Genomic DNA, 14,768 nt, shown 5'->3' with positions numbered 1-14,768 from the left:
GCCTCAGCAGTGCTTGTGACCCAATTGTTCAATTTGCACACATGCACTTGTATGTGGTTGGATTTCAGGTTTGCACATTTGGATACACATGAACAGCGAACTTAGAAGTGCCCTGAGGTAAGGATTCACGTCGGAACCCTGTGTGTAAGGGTTACACTCACCTAATCAGAGAAAAGAAACAAGGACATTACTTGATTCATCACATTCATCAATAAATCTGAAATTTGGAAAACCAGGCCACAGAGTGTTTGTTTTTTTAAAGTATACATTTTGTTCTACTGTCAAAATAAGAGAGTTTGAAATTATCTGGTCAGGGTTGGGGAAAAAAAACAGCTGAAAACTGCTAAGTGATTCATTATGAATTGATCACTCAGTTCAAATAACCACCCTATTCCCCTCAGACCTAGTTGCCCCCCATGACCGTAACCTAGGCATCATCCTTGACTCTGAACCCATCTGTTTCTTGCTTGTCATTGACGCTCAGAAATCTGTCCGTCTCTGCTCCTAACATTACCACATCCCAAACACGATGTCTGTTGAACTTGTTACAACCAGGCCTCCCACTCCTGTTGCAACTCCTACCTCTGTGAAGGCCCTGACTTCCAGATGCCGGACTGGGCACAACGCTGCTGCTCACCTCCTCCAATGGATGCAGAAGTGAAACCCCATCATCCTTGTGCTCAACTACATTAGCTACACATCTGTTTCACAAGTCAGGACAGAATTACCCTGCTAAGTCTTCAGGGACCTATTTTCATCCTCAGCTCTTTCCATACAGCCTGCCCATTGCTGATGCAGCTCTTCCAAGCTCTATGCCACCCTCTACTTCTATGCAAAACCAAGCTGAAATAATCTTTTCCCTACACCCTGTAACATCTCCCCTGCAAGTGCTATATTAGAGCAACCTATGGATTGGTTTTGGATACTGTTTGCCTGAGAAATGCTGCACAGAGTGGGGCTGTCCTGCCTGCGTGTGCCTCTGTGTCTGGTAGGGGTGTGCAGGGAAGGTTGAAGAGTCAGAGGAGGTTAACTGTTGGCTTAACCTTTCTGAGCCCATCTGCCTTCATGCAGGCAAAGACGCAAGCTCTAAACATGTATTATCTTTGCAGTACATTTGTTTCAGGAGCGGGCTCCGTTAAGCAAAGGTACGCCAATTGATAATAAACCTGCTCCACCGTGTCATTTGTGGGTGATTTGAAGAAAAACAGACCATGTAATCAGGTCTAAGGGGGTCTATAATACCAGCAGACGCTAGTGCTGTCAGCTATAGAAAATAATTAGAATGTTATCCCTGTGGCAAGGAGAATGTAAATACATCTAAAATACGACATAATGACATTCTCCTCTGTAAGCGAGGGGATCTGCTTCAAATAAAAGGGCCATTAACACAACAATTAAAGCCGAGGGGGCCGGTGAAACAGGGAGCCAGGCTGGTGCAGGGCGAGGCAAGTGAGTACCCAACGTAAATCTTTCGCCATCACAGCCAGGAATGTGACTATTAGCCCTCCCATGACCTGAGGGCTTCCCAATAATGCATCTGCACACTGTCAGGGCCAGGATTTCGTAATGTCCCCCAGCACAGGGAAGAGGGCCAACTCCATCATGCAGCACCCAAGAGAACAGGTCAAAGGGCACCCCTGTGGGCGGCTCTACTCAGGACCTTGGCCTCTGGCTCAGCAGAGAGCTTCAGCACATGCTTTGCTTTGAGAAACCACGAGGTGGGTTACTCATACGCTTCATGGTAAGTGTGTGTCTGATGAGTTAGGGCCCTTTGGGCTCTTCCAGGCAGTGAGGATGTCCCAGGCCTGCTAAGCAGTGAACCTTTCCATATCAGGTGCACCCACAATGGCATGGTAAGTTCCTCATCAAGGCATGCTCCCCTGAAGGCCCCCCCCAAATACAGTGTTGAAGCAGAGGTTGCCTCAATGTTTTGCTCTGTTTCTAGGAAAACCCATCTATCCGCTCGTCCCAACATCCAGCTGAAATGTGCCCTTTTCTTGGCTCAGTGTCCTTGTCACCATTTTTTGGCCCAGTTTTCTTTGTTTGCTGCTTTCTTTGGAATTAATACCCCTTAATAACATTCTCCTGCTCCTGAGTTTTTCAAGGTTGAACAGTTCCACCCACCAGCAGTTCCTCATTTCCAAGCAAGCCAGACCCCATTTTGGGGAACCTTTGTGGCAAGAGGCACAAAGAGCACAGCACAAATTTAGACACCGTTTCAAGGAAATCCTGCCACTGGTTTAGCTGTCTATTCAACAGACAGCTCTACCAGGAACCCCTGATTAAGCTTCAGACAATATGATGATAATATTCTATTAGTTCTATAAGCTGTAGGGCAAACTTATGTAGGGGACAGACCGTTGTTTAGGGAGAGAAAAGATACGGCTGTTATCAGACCACATACAACTTGCTACTGAGTAGACAATGATGACACTGCACGGACAATAATGATAAATAGACACAGTGACAAAACCCTAACCTGGTTCTGAGCAGAATGTACTGATCTCTGTGACACCCCCAAGGGGTCTGTTTCTCTCAAATTGCAACAACACTCATCATGTCAATAAAATAGCACTGAAGTGAACGGACAGACAGGTGCACAATGATAACAGGCTGGATAAAAGCATGTTTCTTTAAAGGACACTGCTAATAATTTAGGCCTCAAATGAATATGTTTTATTTATAAGGGTCTCTCAAAATTCTTCTTCTTCTTTTTTTAACTTCAGTGGCCTATTGACCCTACCCCAAATTTTAAATTTCTCCTACCATCTTGCAGAAGTGCACAAACACCAGAAATAGAAAAAAAACAAACAAACCGGGAAGGTAAACTGACCTACCAGATTCTGCTCTCTCTGCAGAATAAAATACAAAATGTAAACAGTGTCATCATTAGTCAAAAGTGAGTTAGATTTGAAACATTTGAAACAGTCTTATTAATCTAAAGAAACTGCAATAATAAATTAGATATTAGAATAGTCTTTAACGCCAATCATGTCCCTTTCAGACCAACAAATTGATGTTTTTTGGATATCCTGCTTGCAAGATATAAGCATTAAACTCCGTGTCCACCATCTAAAAAAAACCTGGATATGCTGTACTGTTGCCGTGATGTTGTTGCCATGATAGTCCAGGATATATGCAAAAGGCAAGAATTCTTATGGGTGATACAATACAACATCCACCTCTATACAGATGGTCCAATAAAACATATCACCCACAATTTTCAGATATACTGTCAATATTTGTTACAGGTACAGTAGAGTAGATATACATAAAAGTGACCTTCCAAGAACTTTTATGAAAAAATCCTGATCATGCCTTTCCAGCTTCTTTATGATGCATAAGGAAGATCTGAAATTTGTAAAAAGCAACAACCAGGGGTTATGCACCTTATGAATTCTTATAGGACATTGAGAAAACTGTAAATACCAAAGAACCCCAAACCTCTTAGATAAATGAATGACCTCCGCAACAGGAACCTTTTTCTAGCATAAGGGAATGCACAACTCAGGATGCCTTCTTGAAACATGGGGCCTGACTTTCAGCAGTGCTGAGTACCTGAAGAGCCCTTTAATGTCAGTCAGAGTTGTGGCTGCCTAGAATTGCTGAAATTAGGCACGATCCTAGAAAAGATGCAAAACATCCTCAATTCATTTAATCTATTAGGTGAACAGATACATTCCCTACCTCAGCATCATCCCCTAGAGAATACATATTAGTGCATGGTGCAGTATAGAATTATACATCTGTCTAATTCAGTGATGCTCAACATTTTTCCTTCTGAGGGCTAGGTGAGCAGTGCCCAGTCTGTCTATGGACTGGATCTGGCCAGTGGTGCCAATCTGGCACCCAAGGCGGGGGGTGTGGGGGGGGTATCTGGTCATGTGGAGGGGGGCGGAGGGTAGGTCAGCCTCCAATGCAGCCCTGCAAGGGAAAGGACCCTGACTTGGCCTCATGGGGGAAGGGGGCATGGCCAGGCTCCAACTCATCCCTATGTGGGACCTGTAGGTAGGCACTTGGGCCTCATGAGATGGCTCCATGGGTCAATTTTGGCCCATGGACCAGAGGTTGAACACTCCAGTTTATGTATTGTACTATTTTACTCATAAAAGAAGTACTAAGAAACAAATTAGCCAATGTTCAGTTTGGAACAACCTTTGAAGATTCTCTCTGTAAGTAAACACATGGATATAATATAGTGAATAAGCTAATTTGTCATTTATCTGATGGATTTGCACTGCTTGCTTCCAGGTACTCACTTCTTTTGAAGGTATTTTTTTTTCCAGGTAGTATGCAGTTCAACAGCCACTCCATACTAGTTTAGCAAAAAGTCAGGCCCTTAAGCTTCTGATGGCCTGGTCTTCCATTGGTTGCATGTGGAACCTCTCAAAAAGAGAAATAAAAAAGAGTGATGGCAGAACAGAAAATGAACCAAGGAACCCATGGATAGAGTGAGGCTGTACTGACTTGAACATCACACAACACAGTACGGCAGAGGACAATAACATATCCCCTGCAATGCAAAGGCAATCAATGGTCAGTGCATTTGCTTCTTCCAGCTGAACAGGTCCTTCAGTTGATAAAGCTGCTGAAACAAATCAGTAACTATTGTCAGAATGACCAAAAGGTTTGTGAACTTTTCAGCAAACTGGGACCCAGTTTTTAGAAAATCTGAGCTGTTTTGTATAAACCTGGACCACTTTAAAGTGAGCAGAAGCCAGGGCAGAACCAGAAAAACGTACGTACTCAGGTGATTTTCACTCCGAATCTGAATATCAATTCTAGTTAAACTAGGAAGAGGAAACACACCTCACTATAACAGTAACCACTGGCATCCCAGGACGGGGTACTTGTCTTTGCAGCAGTAACCCAGTCATGTGACTAGATCCAGGAAATAAAATCTATTGCTCTTCCCAACACTTGCATGTCAGACCCATATGATGATAAAAAAAATAAAAATAAAACAAAGTTCTGCCCCAAGCCCACTGAATTTCTTTCTTTTCTCAAATGTCTGAACTATTATGACCTACCCTGTACCCAATGAGCAGCAACAATTAGCACCGTTCTATAGCAGTGCATTGTGATGGAGAAGCTATTGCCACACAAATGGGATGTCTTTGCCTTTGTGATGATCCCGAAATGGCTGCTGAGAAGCAAATCCTACTCATTTACCCACCTGCTTCACACACTGAAAAAAAATGTTGTGTGGTTGGCTTTCAGCAGTGCAGGGCATACCCAGCATTGCTCTCAGGAGTACCCCCAAGACGGAGATCCTAAGGGTGTCTCTATGTAAATGTAAATGACCTTTTTAGACAAGTGGCCAGTGTAGGGTGGAAGTGAGTATTCACTACCACTATTCCTTGGTGGTTGCCTAAGGTTCTCCATGGAGGCAGTACAGACATGCCAAGAGAGTGAGAACCAATAAAAGTCAGTTGGAATCGGGAGCTTGAACCACAAGCCAGGTTTCAAACAAACCAGCATACAGGTCATTCAAAATCTAAATGCAAATTTTTACATCTAGTACAATCTAGTCAAATGGTTACCATAATATGGGATCTCAGTACTGGTTTAAGACCACTTCTTGTAGTGGGCTGGATCCCAACCTCTAGATCCAAAGAAATCATGGAATGATTTCAAATTTAGTTCCCAATCAAATATTGCACCTGAAACCCATCTCTAACAAAGTCATTTCATGCAGTGCTGCCTCAGTATATAATAACTCTAGTATGTAGCATATTCCACAGCACTTTCTCCACTCTTAAATGACCTTTCAGGTTATGTCCACGTCAATGCAGACGTTTGTTTCCCCAGGGACAAGTAGCAGTGGTACACCTGGTAATGCTGCTACTTGTCCTGGGGAAAGCCCATGCCATATCCTCTGGCATGAGGCAGGTTACCCCAGGTGGGGTAGGGAAGGCTGGGGCCAGCAACTGCTCTGGCCCCAACAGCCTTACCTGAGGTCTTGGGGGTCTTCCAGGGCTGCAGCCATAGCAGGCTCCAGTTTTGGGTGGTGTGTGCCACCCTACTTTTTTCAGCATGGGTTTGACCCCAAGATCTCCCAGGGTCAAAAACCTTCCCACATACCACATGTCCGCACTCATTTGGACACAATCTCACAGTGAGCTTTCAAATCACTTCCTCTGAGATGCTGTTTCACAGTCCAGTATCATGGTTCTCAACCTTTTGAGAGTCCGGTTATCCTTTGACCACTTTTTTGAATGTGGGAATATCCCCCGATTGAGAACCACTGTCAGTGCTGCCTCAACTTGTCTCGGTGCTTCTCAAGCGGGTGCTGCTGCCTCCAAGTAAAACTGCTGCACACACCAGCTGCACAGCCAGTCCAGAAGGGGCTGTGGCACATGTGCACATTTCTCCTGCATTAGGGTTCTCTGATAAACCTAAAGCAGACAGAACTGGCTTAGGCTCTAGCCCTTCCTAGTCTGTCCTCCCTGACACTATGCTCCTCCTAGAAACTGAAGCGTTGTGGCACCCCTGAGGGGATGCCATAACACCCGGGTTGAGAACCACTGGTTTAGTAGCTCTCACTGAGAATTGTGCTGTTCTGACCAGGCTGAAATGCGGCACGTGGTTGGTCAAGGCTTACTGTTTGACAGCAGTTGCAGCAACCAGAGGAGACAGAGAAATAAGGCAAAGGGACTTCAAGTTGTAAGAAACTGCTGCATAAAACAAGAAAATGAGGTTCATCAAGAGAAAAAGGAGCTAGTGACCCTGTAGAAAATATAATCCAACATGCAACTGCCCAGTGAGAAGAAACCTGAGAAGTACTTATGGCTGCAAGTAACAACAAACAGTATGTTAAACAGGATATGAGTCCACACTAGTATGACAGCCCTGGAAAAAAATGTCAGTGCAGTTCTGGGTAGCCTACACTAAGACACTATCTCTAAGAACAGTCCTTCTTTGTATACCTTTGGTGCAATCACACTTGGACTCTTTCATTCAAACCTCAGCATCATGTTACCAGAAAGATACTGATAAAATGGAAAGGGGGGCGGAGGGAGCAATGAAAATTGGCATGGTCTATGTCTAAGAGGAAGGATCTCCACACCTCCAGGGAAATTGCACCAATGGCACAGTCATTTGTAACCCAAAGTGCAATTGTGGAACTCCCTAAAAGGAGAGTGATCCACCCAAAACATGGATACCTAAAACCCAACACTGAGTCTCTACATCCATGTCTGCTCTCCCTCCTTCCTGCATTGAAGGGACAAGACTATCTAATATCTGCCCTAGAAATGGGCCAGCTCTCAAAATCATTACATGACTCTCTTTGCCAAAACTCTGGGGGATGTGAGAACCAGGATAAAAACTGCCCTCATTTAGGGGATCTGCAGACTAACATCTGAACCAGTTAGGTATCACAAATCCAACCTTGTGGCCAGTGTCATCAGCCTGTGCTTGAAAAAGAGATGGACCAACACAGAATCCATTTCCCTGTTCCTTTCCCAACTTTGGGAACCAGGTCCAGAAACCTCCAGCTTTTGCCAATCCAGAACTAGCCCTGATCTTCGCCCTACACCTGCCCAGCCACCATCTCTGTATTGTTTCTCCTGCTTCATCTCCACCCAGGAAATAAATCCAGTTGCTGAGTGGTCAGTGGCAGGGAAAGCTGCTACAGAGCAAGTGAAGCCATTACTGACTTATTTTTGCAAAGCCAACAATGAAAATAAAACAAAAAGTCTCCTAAAATAAACCCAGATTGTGACTTTGGAAGAAAAAACCCCCTCTCAACAGCAACAAAAACAGATGAGAAACATCCTGTACAATTCTACCCGGTGGGACAAAAACCTTAAAAAATGACAAATGGGGGGAGGGGGGGGGGAATTCCTCCAAAGTGAACAAGCTTTCTTCATATTTTCAACAAGAGATGGATTTTTTTCTCCTCTTTTTCTTCCAGCAGCTAGGAGTCCCATCTGGTTCCTGTTTCTATTTGTCTGATCTCCCAGAAACTTCCAAAAGCCATCAGCATCAGCCAAAAATTCCCCAGGCATAAACTCCTTTCCAAAATAGTCCACAAAATGGCATATTTTAGGTGAGTTGGTTTGAAAGGAGGGAAAGGGGGGAGTTTGATTCTATAGCATTCCTGGGAATTTCTTGCATCTACTTATCCTTCTAAAATTTCTCCTCTGTCTGAGTTCCTGTCTTAAACTTTTCACCAGCCCTTGGCATATCTGCCAGCACAGCAGCTAGACTCTTCCATCTGCCAGCGTTCAGTATCTTGCTTGGGAGCATCAAACCATCTGCAATGCTATTCCTGGCATCTCTCCCCAAAGAAACTGGAGGATCACTCAATAGACCAGCAATAAGATTCTTTGTATGGCCTGCTTATGATGTCACCTGAAGGTTCAGGCTCTGCTGGTTATAGATACTACCTGGTCCGAGTAGCATGTTGACAGGCACATAAGAAATAATGGATTAGATTAACTAGGTAAAAAGATTAAAGGTCAGATAGATAATTCAGACAGACAGGCCCAGACTCACAGACATACTCTATCACTTAACTACCACTCCTGAAGTCTAGGAGAAAGGGATGGGTAAAACAAATACAGGCCAACCTGCATCCAGCCCAAATTCAATCACAGCCTTCCAAAAGGCCTCAAGATTTTGCTTAACTTTCTCTTTGCAGCTGCCAGCTGATCTGCTAGCTGCAGATCTTGTAACCACAGCTTTCATCAATGTGCTAGACGGTGCATCCTGGCAGCAACTGGAAAGCATAACGTTGCCATGGACAGCCTGTGACCTCCTGCATGGATAAAGGGAACTAAGAATTCCCTAAGGTTGAGTTGGGACCCCCACAACCTGTGACAAGTGCCCTGTTTTACCACCAGTCTCAGCAGAGAGGCCAAAAGCTGAGCAGACCATTGAACCATAGCCATGTTTTACTCCTAAGGCTGAACTTGAAATCTGTTGGGCAGAAGCAGTGCATGGAGTTTGCGCAGCCACTGTCAAGTGCAGTCAATCAACAGGCTTTTTGTCTGCTGGACTGTCTGTCTGGTGTTTCTTGACAGCACTATATTCTCACATACACAGAGGAAGAATTGAGAACTTAGGTCTCATTTAATTCATTCCTGTTGCAGCAAAGGTCAAGCTTATTCCCAGCAGTGTGTTTGTCCCATGCCTTGATCCTGTTGTAAATGATGTCAGTAGATTTCTCACTCTTACCCCCATTGCTCAGGGCTTGGCAAGTCAAAGATCACTATAAAAAACCTGACACACCCCTCTTTCAGAAAACAGACAGACAGCTGCGGAGTCAGTTGATTTAGAGTCAGCAAGACATTTGCATAAACCCCCCCCCAATAAGTATTTCTGGTGAATGTGGTGCCCAAAATGTCTCTACCGGCATCTTTCATAAGCCCAGTACAATTAAATACATCATCAATAAAAAATAAACACACTTCATTTTCTATTTATAAAAGAATACCTCCTTTCCCCCCCCCATGTTTTATTTTAGCAAATGCACTGAACCATGCTCTCAATCTGCACTTCATTTCCTGCCATTCAGTTTTCTGTGGTTTGCAGACAAAAATACCTGGAAAAAAAAAGCACAATAACAGATCCCAGGGGGTTCTGACTTACCACAGGGAAAAAAATGTGCAGTGCTCTATACATGGAGCCTATTTGCTAAGTCTGAGAAGCCACCATATTCAGCCACCCTCAAAGCAGAGCGGGTATATGAGGAGAAGGCTGGAGGGAGTCCTTCGTCCCAACTTACTCAATGAGAGGTAACCTGGGCTGCCATGTCCAAAAACTGTGTCGAAAGCGGAAGTGTCACTTAAAAACTGAGGCACAAAGAGAGGTTGTAGGGGCCAGTATGAAAGGGAATCTCAAGGGTAACTAAGAACACTGTCATTAATTTGGACAGGCCAGCACCGTTCACCATTTGAAATAACATCATGATACATTTCCTGAAGCCCCTTCCATTCTCCAGGTTTGTAAAATGTTCTAAATGTCCATGAAGCACTTTGATGACCAGGGAAATGCAGGTGTTACTGAGGTAGGATGTGCTTGTCTAATAATGCAGAGGAAGAGTTTAGGACAGGAAGTGATGTACGCTACACTCCAGTGAAACTCCAGGGGTGAGGATGTAACTACCCACAATTTGATTCTGGCAGGTAATGGGATTAAAAGCTGTCCTGTTGCAAAATAAATGCAGTGGGGTCTTTAACTTCTACCAGCGGTCAGCCTTTACATATCACCAGCAGGGTATATTATCCTGTGTGAAGTTCTGCACTAGCATAGCTATAGTATTTCCAGGTCTCTGTACAGTACTAAATTGTATTGTGTAAACATATCTACTGGCAGAGAACTGGTTTAGTGCTGACTCGAGAAGGAAATCACCTGTACCTGACAAATCCCTGGCACCAATGTGAAAATGTAATGTAAAGAAAATAAATGAGACATAAGAGCTGGGCCAAACTTTCATGGATAACAGAAGAAAAAAAACTTTTCAGAAAAGAATAACTTGACAGACCCATCCGCAGCAAGTCAGGTGAGCAGAGTCGAGAAGACAAGGCAGCATGGCCAAGAGGGAAGTGCTAAAACAGCAGGGGCTAATCGTTTTGGCAGGAGTGCCAAATTAGCCCCACACCCTCCCCAAGTGCCCCTGTGACCCCCTTCCCCTACCAGTTTTGCTGCTCTGCTTTCTTCTTCCTGCCCTCTACTCCCTGTCCCATCTGCTGCTCTGCTTCCTACTCCCTGCCCTATCGGCCACTGTGCTGCCTGTCCTCGCCCCAGGCTATCACATGGCACACGCATAAGACTTCATGTTTCAGATCTGACACTTGTGCTGCAGCTTGGCCACCTCTGTGCTAAAGGAAGTAAACCCATGAATGGAAGCTGGCAGAGGAGACCAGAGGTTGTTAGAGGAGCCTTGACCATCCTAGCAAGTTCTTGAACCACAAGCCAACACTGAGGTGACCCCACAGTGGGGAACAGCAGTAGCAGCTGTCACATGGACAAGACTTGTATTCACCATGGTCATCTAAGGTCTGAGTGTCCTAAAATGGGATGCTACGCGAAGGTAGATGACACAGTGTGAAAACCTCTGAACCCTGTCTACACTTCAGGCTCTACCTTCACTATCTTCCCCTGCCTAGCTCACCTCACAAAGTTTGCAAGTGTTGACGCAGTAAGTGATGAGTAGGGGAGGCAAAAAGGAAATCAGAGATTGGGAGAGAAGCAAACCCAAGGACAAAGAGTAAAGGATACAAAGAGGCTTGATTGAGGAGGCGGGAAGGTGGGAAAAGGAGAGGCAGGGGGTCTGGAGCTAGACACAGAGCACTGCGTCACAGAGCATAGCCTGTAAGCACAGAGATGGGAAGGTAGAACGGGAGGGAGGGAAAGCCACGGATAAATTGAACAGATGAGCGCTCCAATCCTGAAATGAATATAACTACCCAAGGGGGCTGTGTGACTTAGCCTGACGTTTTGGCTAATTTCTTTTTCATGCCACCAGATGTAATCAATTTAGTTGGGAAAAGGAACATATATTTTTATTGCATTCTAATGTCCTTGAAAAAAAGAAATAGCCTGGGTTTTTTCTTTTTTTTTCAGTCATAGTATTTAGTAATTTGTGAGAGACATTATAAAGCAAAACTTCCACCTGCCTTTCATCTTCACAGAAAATTTGAGGCTTGAAAAGATATATATTCTTGCACCATGGTAGTAAGGATGTTTTCAGTCAACTCTACTATGAGGAAGGGAAAGCCCCTGACCCTAAAGCAGAAATAAATGATAGTTGCTTGAATTTGTTCATATTCACTCTGCTACATAGGAGGGACAAAATATTATCAATAATATTATGCTAAGATGTTGTCATGCTGATGTTCTTTTGTTACTAAGAAATGACATGTTGGGAGCCTTTGGCATTTGTAAAGGAGGTGATTTCCATTCATTTATTTGAAACATTTTATAGTATGTATCCAGCCACTTCAGGCTGTTATCTTGTCAGATCTCATGAGAAGTGCTGGGTTTGATGGGAGACCTCCAAGAAAACTCCCACGGTGCTTAAGGAAGTGGTGTGGCATTTCAGTAGCTGGTGTTCTTTCCTCTGAGTTAGTTTTGTACCAATGCATCATGGTGTCCAACCCAAATTACACCTCAGATTATCACTTTCTGCCAAACTATAGTCCCCTGGCAGTTTCAACTGGATACTAAATACTTCAGCTCCTGTTCAAACCTGTTGTGAAATGCTGTTGTGCACTGTTAAACAGCTACTTACATTCCACCCCAGAGGCGGATGCTGTTCTGCGGTAGGTGAATAATTCTTATATTTACTGTCTGTTAAATATTTTGGCATTTGTCAGGGAGAAAGAAATTGTATAAATATAAGGGGCCAAAAGTCTAGCAAAAAGTCAGGCAAAAGCCTACTGAATCAATAGCAGCTTTGCCTGAATAACAGCTAAGAAACATGGAAAGGCCTCAGGAGTTGGCCCAGTGTTATTATTGGGCAATAGAATTTTCCATTTATTAAAACCACATAACTGTCACTTCAGGAGTGAAATCTATCCATAAACCCACTGGCTGGAAATCTGCATTTCCCCTTGCAGCATAGTCCTTGTCTACTCCTGGTGCCAATTCCATGATGTCTTGACTTAGAGAAAACCAAAACTTTCAGCGTGCCCCATTCCATAATGACTAGGTCAAGTTAGGACCTCATAACCTACATAAACATGACTTTGAGTTGGACAGGCCACCCGTTTCTCTCTGTTCAACAGGCCATAGCACTTCATACCACTTAATGCCCGGGCCTTCTATAGCTTTATGCCCTATATCTAAAACCAGAAGGAGGTAGCAGTGCTTTAGAGGATTTTTCTGGTTGCTGGAGTTTAGGACACAGTCCACCTATACCATCAGTAGTATGGAAACACACACAGTTAAACTCTAGATAAAACTTTCCTATCAGGCTTCCCTTCTGTCAGTGTTCCTTTAATTAGGCTATTTTCCTGTTTCTAAGCACCACTATTTTGAAGCCAATTTTAAGTGAGTTTTCTGTATTGTATTTTAAAAAAGATGATCTATAATACCTCCTCATTTTAACCACTTACCACATGCTTTCTTTTCCTTTCCACACAATCTCAAACCCCACTTCAAAATCAAACACACTGCCATTATACACAGTATCATGGTTGTTCTTATCTGCCATGCTAATTACAAGGGTTTTTTAAAGTGGCAGTTGTTTGAAATATATATAAATGATTCTATAGTATGACTTCCTTATCACCTATTTTAATGTTTCAAATCAAGGCTTCCTCTGCATTGCATTCTGGGCATTATGCAAACAAGAAAATCTGCATGCACTTTTTTTCCAATGAACTGTTCCATGCGTGATCAGAACATTTTTTTCTCTGCCGGGGTGTTCATGTGACTAGAAGTCCTAGACTGGAATTTACAATACTTACATTTGGGAGGGAGACAGGGTCAGTTCAAATATCTGCAAACAGTCTATTAAAACAAGGACTTGTCCGTACAGATTCAATTGCAGGTTTAGTGATACAGCTAAGAAAAACAGAAAGAGAAAATGTTAATTTGTGCAATGAGTTAGCACTGCACTTGAAGTCTTACCTCCAGAGTCTATAGTGTGATGGTCCGAATTTTCCCCCCAAATTTGGAGAAAATACATTAGAAATCTTTTAAATCTCCCATGGGATGGAAATTCCAATTTGCAACCAGCTTCACTATAAAGGTTAAACTGATTCTGTTCAAATTTCTGACAGAAACTTTATCACTGGACTGTGACAGAGAGTGGAAAATTCCAGCCTGAATGGAATCAGTCTGAGAGTCGATGTGCGACAGAAGAAGACGAAGACAAAGATGAAGATGAAGTAGTAGTAGTAGCTAGAGCTTAATCTTTGTTACAGCTGATGTAGAGGCCACATGGAAGTCTGTGCCTCAGCACTGAAACTACAGTTCAGCTTCCTCTGCGTGTGTTCCCTGAGCACAAGAAATGGTGGATGAGAAGAGCAGTGTTATCGAGCCTCCTACACTGCCTTCATAAGGGAATGAGGGCATAAGGCCTTCGTTCAACGCAGGCAACGTTCTTTGGGTAGATGTGATGTCTTTTATTAGACCAACTAAATAGTTGGAAAAAGGTTTTTTGCAAGGTTTCGGGCACAAACACCCTCTTCAGGTAGTCTCCCATTGCCAGAAGACGGGTGTTTGTGCCCGAAAGCGTGCAAAGAACTTTTTTCCAGCTATTTAGTAGGTCTAATAAAGGCATCACATCTATCCAAAGAACCTTGCCTGCCTATGTCGTTAGACCAATGCAGCTACAGCCAACAACCTTGGTTCAGCTCAGCCACCCTTCTTCTCCAGTCAGTAGGCTGGTTGGTGTTGTTGAATGCTCTTCCCCCATCACACTGCAGGTACACCACTTGCTCCCCTTGCTTGGAAACATTTCAGCCTCAGTTGTTCTCCCTCCAAACACAGGAAATCTCTTGCCTACCCACACCCTTTTGAATGAGGCAGAAGCTGCTAGGTTACTGTCAAGGCTGAAACCTCTTATTCTGATCTTTAAAGTAAACTGACCTGGTTTCTAACCTCAGATTTAGGCCACCTCATGCCCAGTTTCTCTGACAGAAATGTCTCTTTCTTGCAAGAGTGGTCACCTAAAATGAGCTCCCAATACAAAGTCCAAACAATACAAATCCACATGCAGTTTCCAAACTCATTTCCTCCCCATTTTTCTTGAAAAAAGAGCACTCTAAGTTCACCCTGCTTGCGCTCAGCAAAACTGGGGGGCATTTTCC

Source organism: Alligator mississippiensis, chromosome 12 (genome assembly GCF_030867095.1).
Source record: "Alligator mississippiensis isolate rAllMis1 chromosome 12, rAllMis1, whole genome shotgun sequence".
Taxonomy (NCBI): Eukaryota; Metazoa; Chordata; order Crocodylia; family Alligatoridae; genus Alligator; species Alligator mississippiensis.
The sequence above is the reverse complement of the archived record's forward strand: the minus strand, read 5'-3'. Positions refer to the sequence as shown.